This window comes from Zootoca vivipara, chromosome 12 (genome assembly GCF_965207765.1).
Source record: "Zootoca vivipara chromosome 12, rZooViv2.hap1.1, whole genome shotgun sequence".
NCBI lineage: Eukaryota > Metazoa > Chordata > Lepidosauria > Squamata > Lacertidae > Zootoca > Zootoca vivipara.
In genome coordinates, this window is record NC_142595.1 from 33,317,626 (window position 1) to 33,334,791 (window position 17,166).

Consider the following 17,166-nt stretch of genomic DNA (forward strand, 5'->3'; position numbering starts at 1 on the left):
ACTCCAGCATCAATTCCCAACTTCATGATGTTTGGGTGCCTACTGAAGATATCTTTGTTTAACATCTTTGTTTAAGGCTTTCCATAAGAACCTGTAGGAATGGTTTCATTGCTTTCAGAGCCTGCAAGAACGGTTTTGTTTTTAGAATTTGTATTTTTTTGTGTTTTGTTTTTGTCTTGTTGCACACAATGGCCTCAGGCTGTAAAGTTGTTTTTATACATATGTAAAAGTAAGAATAAGAATTCAGAGGTAGAACCCTTTGCTTTGTATGAAGAAGGTTCTGTGTTCAATCTATGGATTTAACCATTTTAGAAGGATCAGGTGGCAAGCAATGGAAAAGACCCCTGCCCGAGACCCTGGATAGCTGTTGCCAGTCAGAGTAGACAAAACTGGGCTAGGCGGACTTTCTATGTTCTTTCTATGTTCTCATGTTGGTGGGGAAATGTTTAATTCCTCTTGCTGCAGAGCTATGGTCTGCTGCTGCTGCTGTCCGGATACCATAATTTTCATTTCCCCGGGGGTGGATTTTGCTTCTGGGCACCAAGAAATGGAAGTGACAGAAGCCTTTTCTCTCAGCTAGCCATAGCTCAGAAAATGGAATCACCCATGGTGCGTAGACCCTCCAGCCCTGCTAGATCAGCCCATTTAATTCAGCACCCTGCTTCCCAGGTATCAGCTAGATGTCTCTTGGAAGGTGCCCACAGGAAGGTACTGAAGGCAATAGTCCTCACCTGTTGTTGCCTCCTGGTGGCTGGAATTTAGTGGCCAACTGCTTGAGGTAAGGGGAAGGAAGTTCCACACAGGCACCAGCATGCCACCAAATGCCCACCGAGCTTCTCCAACCAGCCATAAAGCCTGACCTCACCATCCTTAATCCCTGCACTTTTCTCAGTTGGTCACAGCAGTAGACAGTTGGGGCCACGTGTTCTTATTACACTGCAAATGCCTCGGGAAGGGCAAAACCTTACTCTTGCTTTGGGGAAAAGAAGTAGAAAAACAGAGGTCCCAAATGCCTCAATACCTGACCATACTTTCTACTGCTTTCTGATGCAAGAAATGAATGGGTGCTTCTAGTTGTTAAAGGGTGAACATTTCAGCTTCTGCAAGCATCATTTCTTGGCTTGCCTAAAATGAAATAAATAAATAACCCCTTCTCCTCATCAGATAAGATGTCCTGGTAAGCTCTGAAAGCAACAGTGAGGGAAGACTGACTAATGTTATGTTGCCTAGGGGATGCGGGGTGTTTGTGTGAGTCTAGTTGCTGATTTCACTGAAGAAGCCAAGACAGGCCTAGAGAATCTCCATTCTCAATTGAGTGGTGGAACTGCAGTCTCTCCACTTCCTAATCCATTCAGCACACATGCATCATGGGAAACACAAAGTTGTACAATGCACAACAACAACAACACACACACCTTTAGCAGAGCAATCCCTGACAAAACTTCCGGCCGGATTCCAATACCGTTCTTGCTCATAAAGCAAGTTAAAGCAGGGAATTAGCCGGAATACAGACTCCCAAATTGTAGTTTCATGAGAAACTTACCGAGCTGGGCTTGGTGCCCACGTTTACCACAGAGAAGAGCACTTCCTCCTTAGAAAACGGAACTAGGGAGAACCTGGAATCATGTAATGAGATCTCATTGAATATGGGAGCAAAGCAGGGGTGGGAGAGGGAGGGGGTGTGCTTTTCCAGAAAGGGTGGTGGTCGAGGAGGAGGAGAGATGAGATATTGGAGTTCCAAGATCAGACCTCCCATAGCTTGACATTTATTTTGAAAAGGGGCCCCCAAGTTGGATTGGGGTGAGTATTTATGAGAGTCAGTGTGGAACAGTGCCAAGTGTTTAACAAGGCTTGGGATGGCTGGGCTCAAGTCCCCACTCAGCCACAAAGCTCTCTGGGTAGGCACTATCTCATCCTAGTCTACCTCACAGGGCTATTGCAAGAACAAAATGGGGATGGGGGTGTACAGTGGTCCAAGCTCTCTGGAGGGAGGGGTGGCATAATTTTTTTATAACAGATATAATAGTTTTGTAACTACTGTTAGTTTAGTGTACTATTACTGACTCCAATGTTGTTTTGTGATTGTTCTCTATCTTTTGAACCTTCAGGGGTGGAAAGGCAAGATATGTATTGCTTAGGCAAGTCAACCAAGTATATTACTCATTGAGTACAATAGATAATCGGCTCTCTGCCACCTACACTATCTTTTTGCACATACCTGTCCCCTAGCTAGTATTCTGCACAGGTCTCAAGATGGGAGAGCCTTAGGCTTCTAGGGGGAAGAAGGCATCCCTGAAGGCACGCTCTTCCATTGTCTCCCAAGACAGATGGATGCCAGCAAAAACATGGGATCAAGTCTGCCAGATAAGCTGATTTAGTCCTGCCCCCTACACCCAACACTGGCTAGCCAGGTGCCTCAAGGCCTATTGGGGGGATGGCTTTAAATGATTATTAGACAATTTAATGAAGGATAAGACTGTCAATGGCTACTATCAGTTGGTAGCAACTGCAGGTGGGCAGAGTGCTACTGCACTCAGATTCTGCTTGCAGTCTTGCCATGGGCATCTGGTTGGAGTAGATGGGCCATTGACCTACTCCAGAAAGCTCTCCTTGTTTTATTCAGGGAAATCTCTGATAACCATGCCAATTATGCCACCTTCAAACCAACAGAACGTTTTAGTGGATATATTTCTGCACATTATGCCTGCAGAAAAAAATGTGAGGTATGGTCCACAGATTTTACACAACCCAAGTTGAAGGGGGGGGGGAGAGTGTTCCAGCAATTATGACACCTTCCAGCTGTCACATATCTAGTCTTCTATCTCAGCCAACTTATTTTTCCAGTGCCCCCACACTTTCCAAAACCTTTACAAATGCACTACTCCCACCTCCAAAACTGTGTGATTTCGAATTGTAACAGGTTGGGTTAGGGTTGTATTCAGAATTAGGTGCAGACATGTATTAAAGAGTAGGCTCCCACATTATAGCACGTCACAAGCAGATGGCAGGAAGAATTAAAAAGAAGCATCTGCTAGAGAGGTCTGCCTAGTAAAAGGAAGCCATCATCTCAGGATTTGAGGGGGGAGCAGCATTCACCATTCCTATTCCCTTGCATCCAGTTTTCCCCGAGCCACTGCTTTTCTGTCTCTCCCTGCTCCCCAGAGAGTCCTGGAATTCTCCAGAAGCCTTATCATGGTTACTCAATGAGAAGTGTGGAAGAGTTGCTCAAAAGAGAGCTTGCCCATCTCAGACATTTGCACGTTGTAAGCTGTCTCATGTAAATAAAATTGAATTGAAGTTCCTTATATCAGGTTAGCCTCTTTGTCCACCTGTTATCAGGGCGGGTGTCAAGAGAAGAGCAGAATTAACTCACACGGTGGCAGTGAAGTTAACTCTCTTTAGTCAAAGAAACCAAACAGCTCAGGAGGCCAAGCTTAGTGAATATAATAATGCTTCCATGTAGATCAGGCATCCCCAAACTGCGGCCCTCCAGATGTTTTGGCCTACAACTCCCATGATCCCTAGCTAACAGGACCATTGGTCTGGGCAGATGGGAATTGTAGTCCAAAACATCTGGAGGGCCGAAGTTTGGGGGTGCCTGATGTAGATCTTGCCCCAGTGAGGCATTTGTGACGACTGAAGTTCCCTAAATCTCCTCCTCCTGGATCCTTCCTAAGCAATCCAAATCTCAGGCACCTTGTCTATCTTTGCTCTGTCCTCTTCCTACCTCTTCAGGTTCTGGGAGACCAGCAGGGAGGGCAGCTGGTTGCAACAGGAGAAGGAGATGCTCTGGCTTCTCCAGCAGCCTGCCTTGGCTCTGCCTCTTGACTCCCCTCCTCTCCAGCCTTTTACAGTGGTACCTTGGTTTAAGAACAGCTTAGTTTATGAACAACTTTGATTAAGAACACTGCAAACCCAGAAGTAGGTGTTTTGGTTTGTGAACTTTGCCTTGGAAGCAGAATATGTTCCGCTTCCTGTTGAGTGTATTCCATTTGTAAATTGAGTCCCCTGCTGCTATGGGAAAGCATGCTTTGGTTTAATAATGCTTTTGTTTAAGAACAGACTTCCGGTACGGATTAAGTTCGTAAACCAAGGTACCACTGTATTCTGAACTGCTCTCTGCCACAGACTCTTCCTGCTCACTAAACCCTCTTTATCTCCCAACACCTCCTCCTCCCAGTCTGCTCCCTCTTCTCCCTCTGACTACTCATCGTGGTCCCACAACCAATCCCCTGGCTCAGCCTTCTTCCCTTGGGATTTCTCCAATTCGTGCCTCAGACCACTCCTCTGCATCCAGCCAGTCCATGACACGAGTTGACTCTCCGGAGTCTGAGGCACTGAACCTGGAACCTTCAGTGTACAGTTTATGCACTCCACCACTGAGCTGTGATCCTTACCAATGAGCCAGGGCCTTGCATGAACCAAGAGGAGTGGCTAACCTGTGGCTGTCCAGATCTTGATGGTCTACTACAACCCCCAGCATGCCAGGGATGCTGGCCATGCTGCCTGCAGCTGATCAGCAAAGCAGCTTGCTTCCCCTGCCTTAGAACATCCATGGGACTCCATAGCAGATTTGCAAGAGCTCTTGGCAGAAAGGGTCTGAAAAACAACATTTAAAGGCCACTAGTGGGGTACTTTTGACCCTCCGGATGTTGCCGAACAACAGCTTCCAACAGTCTCTACAAGGCCAATGGCAGTAGCTGGAGGGACAAAAGTTCCCATACCTGCTGTAGGCATGCAGAGATCTGAAAAGGAAGGAGACCAGAAAGAAAATACAAGGGGAAAGAAACCAAAAGAAAAAGTTGAGACATACAGGATGGGAGAGGGTAGGAACAAGAGGCCTCTTCCAAAACCATGGCAATATCATGAAAAATTATCACTGGGCTCTAAGGAAAGCTGCATGGGGGTGTAGTGGTGGGGGAGAGCAAGGCAGGATATAGGATTGCTCAACAAAAAAGTTGCACAGAGTTTGTTTTTCTCTGTCAACTGAATTGCAGTCAAAACAACTCCTCATTCCAACAGGTTACCTGGAAATTTGATATAGGAACCTAGGAGTTTGATTATATCCCTCTCCAGATCTATCCAAGGCTGGTAGCTAAATATATGGTTGCATACCATAGCCTGGGCATACACAAACTCACATGCAGAAGTTAGTGTGCGAGGAGTATTTATACACACACATAATTATTCAAGGCAAGATACAGAAGTAGAATAAGCACAGTACCAAAAGGCACCATGAAACATATCCCAGCTGCAAAACTAACACAGTTGTAACCTAACACTACTGGAAGAGGAAAGACTTAGAATCATAGAATCATAGGAGTTGGAAGAGACCACAAGGGCCATCCAGTCCAACCCCCTGCCAAGCAGGAAACACCATCAAAGCATTCCTGACATATGGCTGTCAAGCCTCTGCTTAAAGACCTCCAAAGAAGGAGACTCCACCACACTCCTTGGTAGCAAATTCCACTGCCGAACAGCTCTTACTGTCAGGAAGTTCTTCCTAATGTTTAGGTGGAATCTTCTTTCTCGTAGCTTGAATCCATTGCTCTGTGTCCGCTTCTCTGGAGCAGCAGAAAACAACCTTTCTCCCTCCTCCATATGACATCCTTTTATATATTTGAACATGGCTATCATATCACCCCTTAACCTTCTCTTCTCCAGGCTAAACATACCCAGCTCCCTAAGCCGTTCCTCATAAGGCATCGTTTCCAGGCCTTTGACCATTTTGGTTGCCCTCTTCTGGACACGTTCCAGCTTGTCAGTATCCTTCTTGAACTGTGGTGCCCAGAACTGGACACAGTACTCCAGGTGAGGTCTGACCAGAGCAGAATACAGTGGTACTATTACTTCCCTAGATCTAGATTCTGCAATTCACTAAGAGCTTCTCAAAAGCCATTGGGCAGAAGTTTAACATTACCACAATCATTACACAAATAGAAGGGCTTATCCTAAATAAGAACATCTCGACTCACAGAGGGTCAGGTGGGGGGAGAGAAATAGAGATGGGACCCAGTGTGGACGTCTAAGAAGCATGTTCCATAGCATGGATTCCATTACAGAAAAAACTCTGCCTACACCTCAGCATAGCTTATTTGCACTACTTCGAAAAGTGCATTTGCAAAGCAGCGCACATGTGCACGCCCAGCACAAATTAGCACGCAGGCACTTTGTGAATGAGGAAGAGTATTGTGAGCTAGCACAAGTTCTCACTTCAGGGCCCTTATGAGATAACCTGGGGCAGCTTTCAGCGAGCCCTAGAGGATTTGGATTACGGTTCCCATCAGCTCCAGCCTGCGTTGTTGTCGAAAGCCTACATAGGACACCAGACTAGCAAAGGCTAACTTAAGGTAAGAAAGGGAGCGCTTTAAGCAATCTCATTTGCTCTCCCCATCTAGTAATGAGCTATTCAGTGAGACAGAAGTGTGGTGAGGAATGTTAGCAAGCAACAACATCCAGAAACCCTTGTGGGGAAACCCTGAGTTGACTGTATTGCCTCCCAAAACCATAAAACAGACAATCACTCATACACACCATCCAACTTCTAGGCCAAGCCCAAAGGTCCTGTCTATTTTAGTTTTGATGAGTGGGTTAGGAGCACAGCAGCAGATTTGCCCCTCTTTTGGCAACTTCCACACCCCTCAAGTTAGCTTTGCTTTAGGCATTTGAAGAGGGCCAGACACACACTTGCGAGAGGGTCAGAGCATGTGCACAGGAAAACCTGCATTTGAACACTGCATGGGTGAAAGAGCCCAGCCAACTGTTCCATGCCAAGGTCAGCCTTCGCTAAGCACTCATTCATATAAAGCACCCAATAGCACAGTCGTAGCTCCATGTCCCCAAACACAGCCCTGAAAGGGCCCCAGAGGTGCCTCCCCTTTCCAGCACCACCACCCCCAAAAAAGAAAGGGCTCAAGAGAAATTTGTTTCGGTTCCGTAGGATGTTTCTATAGTCAGGCCTTTGTTCCACATGTACACACCCTGAGCTTTACCAGAGGATGCAGGTGTCTGCGGGCCCCCCGGGACCCTTCTGCCCCCTTCGCTTTGCTGGAGGCAGACCTAGCCAGGAGCTGCCCCCACAAACAGATCAACCACAGCTCCTTGGTGCATCAGGTGGGAGGGGTGTGCAAGACTCAGGACAGGAGGGGGGGGGAGTGTTTGCAATTTCCTGCCCCAGTTCGAGGAGAGAGGCCTCTTGTCGTTTCCTGTGGTTTGGGGCAGGGAGGGGAGAGATAGCAAACAGTCATGTGATTATCTCTCTCCCCAAGTGGGAGGAGACACAAGGCGGGCTTGGTGTGGCAAGGCGTCTATAAATGGGCCAAGCACCGGCACTTCCATCTCTTGACTTCAGCTGGCGACTGGTCTCCCCGGCAGGCCTGGCAGATTGCAAGCAACCCAAGAGGTAGACTCCTGTGGGCTGACAGGATCCCTGGGCGGGGAGTTGGGAAGAGCGGGGCTACTTGACTGAAGAGTCCTGGGTTCTAGCTGTGAATGCAGGAGGGCAGGAAAGGGCTGTGCAATAAGAGATAAGGCGAATGAGGCTCTTGGAGAGAGCACGCTGCATCCGTATGCTGGGTGGGTGTTACGCTCTAGGACTCCCGGAGTTGTATCATCCTGTCTAGGAAGGAATAAGAGGAAGAATGAGGCTGGTGTTTGGGAGATGGAAGGATGGGGATCTGGGCCAAAGCTAATCTTAGTCCGTCTTCTTGTTTGAAGAACAAAACATGTATTTTTAAAGAGGGGCCTGAGGAATTGGGAGCATGCAGGGGTCTTCATCGGCATATACGCTATTAGTCCTAACTCCCCACCCCCCTCCTAAACAGGCTTAGACTGGGAAGTAAGAATAGGGAAGTTCCGAAAGATGTCACACGGGTGGCTTATGCAAAGAGGAAATATGGCGGCTGTGCACAGTCAGTGGGTACACATTCATGCTTATTCAGGCCCTTCACTGAAAGGGCGCTGTGAAATTTCAACATGCCTGCCCTCTACTGATAGGAAAAAAGATGAACACCTCTGTTCAAGCAAGCAACAGTTGGTTGAACTTGAAGCCATTTTCCTAACCTGTCCTCCTCCTCTCTCTGCTTTTTAGGGCAGTTCCTTTCTATTGCAGAAATGTGTGGAGTTTGGCAGGAATGCCCGTCCCAGCACCATTTGACCACAAGAGTCTCTTCGATGAAACATGAGCTGGTCTGGGATCATTGCCTGGAGGTCTTGGAGGACAGTTCCACTGCCATCGTGAATCTCGTTCCAAGAAAAGTCTATGGACCAAAGCAGTTGGTAAGATACGGGACATGGAGATCCTTTCCCCACTTTTGGAATCTAACTGGGGTTTTTTTTAGGTTACAGTATTTTCCATTTTAGAGCATGTGCATAGTGAAGATAAGGCCTCCTTCATGCTGTGCCCAAGATGTACTTACAAGCAGTGCTCAGAAGGAAAGCCGGGGGGAATTTTGCATAAAGGTGTTCAGGGTTGTGGGGCAAGTAACTAATGTATGAAGGATTCTGTCTTAACCCCAAACAGGAACTTGCATGAAAGGCGGGGGAGAGAAAGTAAGAGATAGAAAACAAGAAAGGCAAGAGATACAGAGTATAGATCAGCCTTCGCCAACCTAGTGCCCGCCATCTAGGCAAATGAAAGCAAACAGACTCCTAATGTCCCCTGAATACCAGTCACTATATTAAAAAACAAAACCTCATTAAGTTTTCTGTTAAACCAAATGGGTTGCATCCAACTAAGTTCTAATCAGAGTAGACCCACTGAAATTAATGAACCTAAATTAGTCATGCTAATTAAATTCAATGTGTTTGCCATGTGTAGGACTAACATTGGATACAACAACCCCCGCTATTGTGGAAGGAAGTTTCCAACTATTTCTTTGTTGCTCTCTTGAAATCAAAGGTATAGCCACATATTATTGCATTAAACTTAACAAATCATTTTGCATCTATAATGGGGAAAGTCTGACAGTGCAGTCCTATGTGTGTGTACTTAGAAGAAAGTCTCATTAAGTTTAATGGGCCTTATTGCCAGATACATGGGCGCAGGATTGCATCCTAAAGATTATGAGCAGTCTAATTCTTTGCCTGTTCAACTCAGAGTAAGTCCCAACTGCATTCAGTGGGGCTTACACCAAAATTACATAAACACATGATTGCCATCAAATTGAACAGAAAGCTAAACATAGACACAGCCATTTTATGCTGCTTATTACTGAACAGACGCTACAATACTATGGAATTTTACTCAGGAGTAAGTCCCACTGAAATCAGCGCGGCTTACTTCGAAGTAAACCTGCATAGAATTGGGTTCCAAGTAAGTGGTTCTTAAGGCCTGTTTACGCATTAATAGTTTTATCTGTTTAATCTTAGTTGAATCTATTTATCCTGCCAATTTATAGCAATATTTCCTTAAATTTCCTTAACTTATAAGACAATTATATGCAGGTATATTAAAAGGAAACCATTACACTGTATATAAATGGGTAAATTGTTCTATTGGTTGGGTTAAAAAAACCACCAACACTCCTGAGTTGCCAAGTTTGCTGCAGTTAAGTTGCCTAGTTCTTTTAGAACTGAAACACTACAAGACTAAGCCATTTCCACAAAACCTGTAGTTTATTTGAGATAAAACCTAGAATAAATTTTCCCACCCCAGCCTATTCTCAAGATAGTTTTGCAGCATAGCTGCCAAGTTATCCCTTTTTTTCAGGGATTTTCCATTATGCTGAATAGGCTTCCTCGCGAGAAAAGGGAAAACTTGGCAGCTATGTTTTGCAGAACATGAGCCCCTCTCAGAGTGCTATACATGGCTGGGCCCTGTGTTCAATAAGGTGCATTACAACCAAACTTCCTGACTTTGTAGCCTACCTGAAGCTGCAAATCCTGTATGGGAAAGGAGGTTCCAAGAATTCTGCTCAGTGTCAGTGGCCCTTTTTCCCAACCTTCACCTCTTTGCTCTACTAAGATCTACCAGGGTGAAAAGCAAGGTCTCGTTGTACCCCAATTCTGCAGAATTCTCTCAATTAAGAGACCTGCCAAAACTTCACATTATAATTTTTTTTTAAAGGACAGTACTTAAAACATTTTTATTTTAAAAAAATTATGCTTTGATTAGAAATACAATGGTTGTTTTAATGGGCTTGGGATTGCAGCTTTGTCCCTTGGGGATTGGGAAGGAGACAAAATACTTTTTAAAAATACACTTTCCTTTTCCTTATGGTAGCCTATATGGGCAGAGATCTAAGGAGTTACTTTGCCTCATGGAATGCATCTGTACTGACCTAGTTTTACATTTTAACACTTGCCGCTCACGCGCGAGCACACACACAAGATCCACCGGCATTACATTTGTCTCGCCCATTAAACTGGCACACAGCCTGCTAATCACTTGCATGTTTCTAGCAAGGAGGCAATTATTAGATGTATTCAAATTATTCAACCATGCAACTAGCTGGCACCAACTAGTTTCATGAGCTATTGGATCCTAGCCTTGAAAACCTTTAAATGTTTATAATTCTGATAATCAGTGGTGTGTGCGGTACAAAAAACCAGAACTATAGCTAACCCACATGTAAAATTGAAATTAAATGATCATAATATTTGGGGGGACCGGCTTTAAGAACAACAATAATTTGATATATAGTTATAGAAAGCCTCTACCCAGACCATTTTCTCAGTCTTCAAGGCCAATTGCTCATCTCTCTTAAATTTCATCAGAAATAGCAGAGACCTACTCCAGACTTGACAACATTTCTTTCTTTAACTCTCTCAGGAAAACATAAGATTTTTGGTTAAGGGGTTAAATACTAAAAAAAAAAAAAGCAATGCCAAAAAATTTCCCCTCAGCTAGTTTTATTAAAATGCTCTACTTAGTTCCCTATTCAGTTTGTCACCACTAGTGAAAAATGGTTGCGCTTTTCTCATAAAGCCACAGGAACAGGCAGTAAGTAACCTCTAATACAATGACCCCCAGTAAACTACCCTCTAAATTTAAACATGTGAGACAGAAGTTATAGCAAAGCAGAACATAGGATCTGAAGCAGCGAGGGAAACTATCTGGCAATCTTTTAGTTGAGTTATGGAGTTTCAAGTAGGGTACCTGGGTTTTGCCCTCCGCTCATACGCTGGGTGAACCAGAACACATATATTTTTATTATCAATTCTCAGAGCCAGCGAAGTCAGAGGTGGCTGGGAGTCAGATCCTCTGTTCCAAACTTTCCCAGACTTATTTGCCATTATGATTATGAATAGGTGAGTTACTCTCAATGTGCCCAGCACTTTAAAGAGCAGCAACTAAAATGCCAGTCCCTGCCCCAAGGAGGTTACAATCTAATATCTGACAAAGGGAAGGGCTGAGAGTGAACAAATGAAAAATATGTATCTGGCTTATTTGTACACACTTAGCTCTAAGATATGGGGATAAAGGGACCGTGCCAAATGCGTCACAAACAATGCGGGTTTTGAGGAGTGATTTGATAGAAGGGGTGGGGATGGGGACTTCTCATAGTTGTGCTGGGAAGAGAATTCCAAGCACAAGAGACAGCAAAGGGGAAGGGTAGAAATTGGATTATGGTAGCAAGAGTCCTCTGGGTGGTGGGATAAAAGAGGATGAACACAGAGGCATTTGCTCTGCCAATGCTTTGTGTTCCCCTTTTACTTTGGGCTCAGAACATCCCTGTAGGAGAAAGAGGGCAGGCTGAGGGCATCAGCAGCATGCCATCAATTGCCACATGAACTGGGTTCTCATTTGCCCTTTCTTCAAAGGCAGCCAGCTCCAATGACCAACTGAAAATCCGAACCATGTGCACTCGTTTTTGTTTCTTTCAGGTTTTTATCTGTGCATATGCCTTAAATGAAATTTTACCTTTCTGCAGAAAAAGAAAGGCAGGCCCCTTTTCCAAAGACAATGAAAGGAACCAGGCATGGAAGGAGAAGAAGGATAAAGGCAAGTAAGTATTTTGCAGGTGTAAAGGAGCTTTTAAATATTTACTACACTATTTTGCTGAACATGCAAGATTTGAGTCTCCTTCAGTTTTGTTCTCCGCTTCCTAATGCAGAATAAAGCCTTATGTAGTCTGTGAGCCCTATGGGAAAGGAAGAACGTTTTTTAATTCTGTAAAAACTGCTGTCTCACCCAAAACCCACAAGGCAGGGTAAGTCAAACCTCCCCTCCTGCTAGTATCTCTCTGTTATTTCACAACCAGGGAGCTGCCAGCGGGCGGGCGCAGGGGAGATTAAACGGGGTGGGCAGGGGTGGCGACCAGCTCACAAACAGCCAGCGACAGATGAAGAAGACGCCAAGACCAACCCATGACCAGCAGCTGCACTTTATGGACAGTGGACTCATCCATAAAGTAGAAAGCACTACTAAACGCTCGTGTCCAAGTGTAGTGTTTCCTACTTTATGGATGAGTGTACTGTGAGCAACGGAGGCAACAAGGAGGAGCAGAGACTGGCACAGAACCAGGGAAAGGGTGGAGGGGAGGGGAAGGCGGAAATGCCACGTGGCCATCCACAGGAGGGCATCATGGTTGAACACACACACACACAGTCTTAGCCAGACTGTCACTCAATTACAGACACATCTCTTTCCCCAAAATATAGTACATGACACTCCCAACAATAATGCTTGTAACATGTGACTCATAACTAAATCTAAGTAGGAGGTAGGGGTGGAGGACAAGACCTGGGGGGAAGGGCCCATTTATTGGCACCAACTAAGGGTGCTAAGAAGTTATTCTGCCAATACCCCCTTACCAACTTTGCTAAAATCTGTGCATGATACCGGTACCTTCTACCCTGCCACATACCCCTACCTGAATATGCTTTTAGAAAGTGGAAGGGTTTGGGAATTTGCTGGGGGCAGAGTAGGGGGTGAGTAAAATATCAGAATTCCACGATGCTTGGTACATGTGCATGGAAGCTGCCCATACATGTGCAAACACCCCATGACCAACATACCTTTAAAGACCTTCGTTGTTTGGGTAACTGTCTGAAGGTCACTAGCTGTGAATATGTGCTTGAAAGGAGAGGGGACAGGTATTACAGGATGTACTGTATGACCACTTGCATCACGAAAATAAACTTTCAACACAGTTGCATCTTTGTACTTATTTCACAAGGGTGGGGGAAGCTGTGCTTGGGAGAGAAGAAACAGGAGCAGAATTTCACAAGTGTATCTCATTTTTAAATTTTCACTTAAGAATCAGCACTACAAACTTTGCCAACCAATGCCATAATTTTTTTGGCTTGGCTCCAGAGCAAGTCACTCCAATTCTGATGAAATCAGTGTGGAAAGTTACTCATGAGCTAGTGACATCCTATTGGTTTCATTGTGAACGAAGTTCAATCAACTTACTCTGGATTCAAACCGTTACATGCAACCAATCCACTAATCCATGTACAGCTGAAAGCATCCTACTACTAAAGCAAATTCACAGCATCACCGCATGATACAGGCGAACGGGCACAAAAAATGAATCAGGCAACACAGAACCAAACTCTGGGGGTATTCTGCTCATCACTGCAAATCTCATGCAGTGAGATTCTTACTTTCCGTTTAAAACCTGTAGTCTAAGGCAGGAGTTTCCAAACTGGTCAACAAGCTTCATTCCACATTGTGACACTGGATTTGTGGTTTAGGATGGGGGACAGCACATTCATCACATTAAATATTAACACTGGTTCTTAATTGTATTTTATTGTTTCTCGTACAGTACTTATATTACAACCTGAATTTTATGGAATTCAGATTGTAATACAATATATAAGAAATTAAAGCAACTGTAAAAATACCTTTAAAAATAAGCATTTGGCACAGTGCATTACAGCTGCTATGGCAGGCAGAAAAATAATTAAGTAGTCTGCCACGATCCTAAGCAACTATCAAATGGTCCATGGGGATAAACACTTGGGAACCACTGGTCAAAGGCAAATTAATGGAAAAACAGGGTAAAATCAAGGTGGCAGTTGCAAGTAAGGCATGGACAGGGAATCTGCAGCCCTTCGGATGTTTCTGGACTAAACTCCCATCAGCCCACATTGCTAAGGTTGACAGGAGTTGGGAGTCCAATGAAAACATCTAGTGGGTCACAGGTTTCCGAATTCTGTAACAAAAGGATCAGAAAACAGGAAGGGGGAGTATATTACCAGAAGGGCTGAGAGGAATATTCTATTCCACCATTTTGAATCTCAGTCTTAAGATATTGCACTCAGCACTCCCACACTGACTTTGGAGCTACTTATGCCCTGAAACCCAGGCCAGGAATTTCCTGCCATCGGCTCCTGAAGGGACCCTCAATTGGCCAGAGCTGGGTTGGGACAGCCACCCGCCACCCATTCTTCTGGGGTTTATGAAGACCTGTCTGTCCCATGAGAAGGCAGAAGTGAAGACTAGTGTTTTCTTAAGCCAAATGATGGCTTACACTTACAAGTGTTTTCTTCAGCCAAATTATGGTCCCTTCCAAAGCTTGACAGAAGTTTCCTGGCCTAATAATAATAATAATAATAATAAATTATTATAAATTATTATTAGGCCAGGAAACTTCTGCTGTCAAGCTTTGGAAGGGACCATCATTTGGCTTAAGAAAACACTTGTAATTTCAGAGTTTCAAACCATGACAGGTGCCTTGATTTGTTACCATGGCACTTATTATACACACACTTATTTGGTTTATAATATAGAATTCCGTAAGTTAAGACCTCTCTGAACCCAGAAATAACTCCTTCACAGTGGCAAATATCCCCTTTTTAGAGACAGTGGCAGCAGCCCAGCCTTGGGTCCATTCCAGTCTGGCTTTGGACCTGATCACTGCCTTGGTTGCCCTAGTTGATTGCATCTGTCACAAGAGAGATATGGAGAGCAGTGTGATTTTGCTCATTCTCCTCAATCACCCAGCTGCTTTTGCTGCTGCTGACCACAGTATCCTTCTAGAGATGGGGGACACCATGCTTCAGGGGTTCCACTCCTAGTTCCAGGGCCATTTCCAGAAAGTACTTATAAGAGGCGACTGTTCAACACCCTGCAAGTTGTATTGTGGTATCCCACAGGGTTCCATATGGTTCCCTCCCCCATGCTACTTCACATCTGTATGAAGGCTTTGGGAGCTGTCGTCAGGTAATTTGGAGTGAAGTGCCATAAATATGCAGATGATACCAGCACTCGCTCTCTCCGTGTGTGTGGTTCATCTGAATCAGGAGCAGTGGTTGAGGTACTGGACTGGTGCTTGGAGGCGGGGATGGGCTAGATGTGGACTAGTAAACTAAAGCTGAATCCTGGAAAGACCAAGATGATGTTATGTGTCTCGAGTTCTCATGCCCGGGAGGTAGAGATGGCCTGGCCTAGACAGGGTTACCCTCCCTTGGAAGGAGCAGGTCCACAGATTGGCAATGTTCCTGAATTCAACCCTATCACTGGAGACTCAATTGAGTTGGGGGGGGGGCTAGGAGTGCCTTTTTCCAGCTACAGCTGGTTCACCAGTTATGACCCCTTTCGACTAAAACTTGGGACATTGCACTCCATGCTCTGCTAACTGGCTGCCCTTGGATACTACCCAAAAACTCCAAGTGGCACCAAATGCAGCAGCCAGATTACTGGCTGGGGTTCTATTTAGATCTCACATAACCCCATTTCAAAACAGCTACACCGGTTGCCAGTTCATTTCCAGGCCCAATTCAAGGTGTTCACAGTAGTGTTTAAAGCGCTAAATAACTGGCCCCCAATACCTGAATGGCTTCCTCCTTCCCTACACGCGCTGTCAGAAGTGAAGATCAGCAAAGTGGAGTCATACTATTTGTTCTACCGCCATCAGAAGCTCAGGGTGGTGATGGCCCTGGAGAGCATTCTCTGTGCAGCCTCTGAATTGTGGAACTCCCTTCCCACAGAGATGAGTCTGATTACTTCATTATATAGCTTTTAGTGAATGCTGAAAGGTCACCTCCTTACCCTGGCACTACGAACACACACACACAACAACAACAACAACAACAACAACAACAACAACCAAACAAACATGGAGTCATTTCCAACCCTAGAATTCTATGATTCTTTGTTTTTAACATTGTGCTTTAATTGTGGTAACCTGCCCTGAGACCCGAGTGTGAAAGGAGGAGGAGGAGGAAGAAGAAGAAGTTGGCAAAACACACTGCTTTCTGTTTCATTCTGAAAAGCACAGCTCATTTTAAACTTCACTGGCACAGCGGAGGAAAATGAAAGAGCAACTGAACTGCACACAGCAGGTGAGAAGGGGGGAGGCAATAGGAAGGAAACTTAACATTTTAGATTGGGGTGGGCAGAAGGATCTTCCCTCCCACCCCGACAAGTCCTTAGCTGAGGCCACAGCTAGCCTGTGAGCTCAAGGGGGCTTAGGCCTTGTATCTCCAAAGTACATAGATATTTTCAAAAAAATTCTGCTGGCATGGAAGGTATTTCAAGTGTTACATATTCGTTTGGGATGTGGCATCACAAAGGAGAGGTGGAGCAGGAGTGAAGAGGCCTTTGGAGATGACTTGGTTGAGAGCCACAAATGATAAAAGGAGGTTAGAAGGCACAAGGACAAAATAAACTGTGCATGCTTAGTCTAGAGGGGGAAATCAATGGGAAATAAAATGCTTTTCTTTATCTAGGAAGGAGACAGGAGAGGCATTGATTGGCTAGCTGCAAGTTGGCAATTTGAGGCTTGTCACAAGTTGCCCCAGAAGCAGGATTACCATGAAAGAGCAAAACAAACAACCATGTTCATAGTATAGGGAAGCAAATTTAGGAGACGTGTTTAGCAACAGCTCTCTCAAGACTAATGAAGCTCAACAAAGCACAAGATCTTGAGAGGCAGGGCAGGGGGGAAAGGGAGCATCGTTTGGGGTATGCACCCTTTTTTAAAAAAAGAAAAGAAAAAGCAGGTTGAAAAGAATAATAAAGGGGAAGAGGGTGGTGGTTTTAAGTGGCCAGGACAAGAGGGTACACAATCTGAACAGATGCACTGGCAAGAAATGCATTTTCCTTTGTAAAGCAAAACCAAAACACACACTAGCCTGTGCAACAGCAGACTCTAGCGACTATTATTAGGCATGACAGCAGTGCTATTTCCTCCTCCACCACCATCCCATCTCACCCTTCCAACACATTTACACAAAAAAATCTTAACGCGCTCTCTCTTTTCAGTCAAGGAA

General features: G+C 44.9%; 1 long non-coding RNA gene across 1 annotated transcript; it reads left to right on the forward strand.

Moving 5' to 3' along the window:
* Window positions 1–7,246: 7,246 nt before the first annotated feature.
* On the forward strand, window positions 7,247–13,097 carry LOC118094922 (uncharacterized). The gene is made up of 3 exons (XR_004693785.3): window positions 7,247–7,402; window positions 8,090–8,277; window positions 11,874–13,097. It is a non-coding gene; the product is annotated as an uncharacterized LOC118094922 (long non-coding RNA).
* Window positions 13,098–17,166: the final 4,069 nt, after the last annotated feature.